Genomic DNA, 2,492 nt, shown 5'->3' on the forward strand with positions numbered 1-2,492 from the left:
GACTGTTTGTTTGATGACAGGAGATACTTCGTCTTGTCCTCGTTTACCACCAGACCCATGCGCTTTGCTTCCCTATCCAACTTGGAAAAGGCAGAACAGACTTCGCGGTTTTTGTTACCGATGATGTCGATGTCATCGGCATAAGCCAGCAATTGCACGCTCTTGTAGTAAATTGTTCCTGAGCGGTTCAGTTCTGCAGCTCTTATTATCTTCTCCAACATCAGATTAAAGAAGTCACATGAAAGGGAGTCGCCCTGTCTGAAACCCCGTTTTGTGGCGAACGGCTCGGAGAGGTCTTTTCCAATTCTGACGGAGCTGGTGGTATTGCTCAACGTCATTTTACACAGCCGTATGAGTTTTGAGGGGATGCCAAATTCAGACATAGCGGCGTATAGGCAACTCCTTTTAGTGCTGTCAAAAGCGGCTTTAAAGTCGACAAATAGGTGGTGAGTGTCGATCCTTTTCTCGCGGGTCTTTTCCAAGATTTGGCGTATTGTGAATACCTGGTCTATGGTGGATTTGCCAGGTCTAAAGCCACACTGATAAGGCCCAATCAGTTCATTGACGGTGGGCTTCAGTCTTTCACACAATACGCTCGATAAGACCTTGTAACCTATGCTTAGAAGGCTGATCCCGCGGTAGTTGGCGCGAATGGCGGGGTCACCTTTCTTGTGGATTGGGCAGAGCACACTTAAATTCCAGTCGTCGGGCATGCGTTCATCTGACCATATTCTGCACAAAAGTTGATGCATGCACCTTATCAACTCCTCGCCACCGGACTTGAATAGCTCAGCTGGCAGGCTGTCAGCTCCAGCGGCTTTGTTGTTTTTCAGCCGCGTTATTGCTATACGTACCTCGTCATAGTCAGGCGGTGGAACGTCGACTCCGTCATCATCGACTGCGGGCTCGGGTTCTTCTTCTCCACAACTTTCTGTGCTGCTGCCATTTAGTAGGGCGGAAAAGTGTTCCCTCCATAATTTAAGTACGCTCTGGACATCAGTTACTAGGTCGCCATTATTGTTCTTACAGGAGTGCGCCCCGGTCTTTAAACCTTCCGTAAGTCGCCTAACTCTCTGGTAAAATTTTCGGGCATTCCTCCTGTCGGCCAGCATTTCAAGCTCTTCGCACTCACGTATTTCTGCCTCTCTCTTCTTGTTGCGGCAAATACGCTTCCCTCTTCAGATCCCTATAGCGGTCCCACATAGCGCGCGTTGCGCCCGATCGCAGCGTGGCCCTGTAGGCGGCATCTTTTTTCTCTGCAGCTTCCTGACACTCCTCATCGTACCAGTTGTTCTTTCGGGCTCGCTGAAATCCGACTACTTCTTCGGCGGCGGTACTTAATGAGCGGGAAATGTGGTTCCACTGCTCGCATATGTCGGTTTGTTGAAGAGTGCTCTCTGAGAGCAGGTGTGAGAGTCGAGTAGCGAAAGCGCTGGCTGTCTGTTGAAGACTTAAATCTATACATAATAATAACAAATAGTATAAAGGAAAGTGGAGATTCTTTGTACGCGCTAATCTCAAAAACTACTGATGGATTTGGACGCGATTTACTCTAATATAATTTGTATCAATAGAAGAGTGACCATTTGTATTTAGGATTTTAATAGGGTTGTCACCTGTTTAAAAACCATAAGATCTTCACCCTTCGTTGGATAAAGAAATGAGATACCAAATGAAAGTGCATGGCCTTCGCATGTACAAAAACTTAAATTTTTTTGAGTAGGGTTGCCACCTATTTAAAATTACTATCTTATGCTTAGGTAGTATAAAGCAAAGTCGAGAGTTTTTGTCTCGGCTAATCGCGAAAAGTACTCAAAAGATTTGGACCAGATTTTGTTTAGTATAATCAGTATCGATTACGGGTATTATCTTTAGTACTTAGAATATCTATAGGGTTGTCACCTGTGTAAAAAGGTATAGGGAACTTGAATTACAAAAAGTGAGATGTCAAACGAAAAGGCTTGGCCTCTCGGCGTTCAATAATGTATAATTGTTTGAATTATTGAGAATGAAATCAGGTCAAACGCATTGAAAGTTCGCGCACTATTAACGCTGCAGCCGAATATGGAAAAGTTGTTATACATACATACGTGCCTTCCTTGTTTGAAGCCTAGTAGTAGTATCAGGCATTGGAAACGGGTGGCAAAAGGCTATACACATTACCTATTCATAGTAGCAAGTGGGAAGTTTGAGATAACACAATCCCAACAGATGTTCCTGCGGATGACTTCAGACTGAAATCGAAATATTGACAAATTAAAAACGAATGTAAAATCAAACAATCTGTCTGATTTTCATGTGGCAATAAATAATAGAACAATTTACTACAAGAGCGTGCAATTGCTGGCTTATGCCGATGACATCGACATCATCGGTAACAAAAACCGCGGAGTCTGTTCTGCCTTTTCCAAGTTGGATAGGGAAGCAAAGCGCATGGGTCTGGTAGTAAACGAGGACAAGACGAAGTATCTCCTGTCATCAAACAAACAGTC

The sequence above is a fragment of the Rhagoletis pomonella genome, unplaced genomic scaffold, assembly GCF_013731165.1.
Source record: "Rhagoletis pomonella isolate Grant_MI unplaced genomic scaffold, Rhpom_1.0 Rhpom_scaffold_00003, whole genome shotgun sequence".
NCBI classification, from domain to species: Eukaryota; Metazoa; Arthropoda; class Insecta; order Diptera; family Tephritidae; genus Rhagoletis; species Rhagoletis pomonella.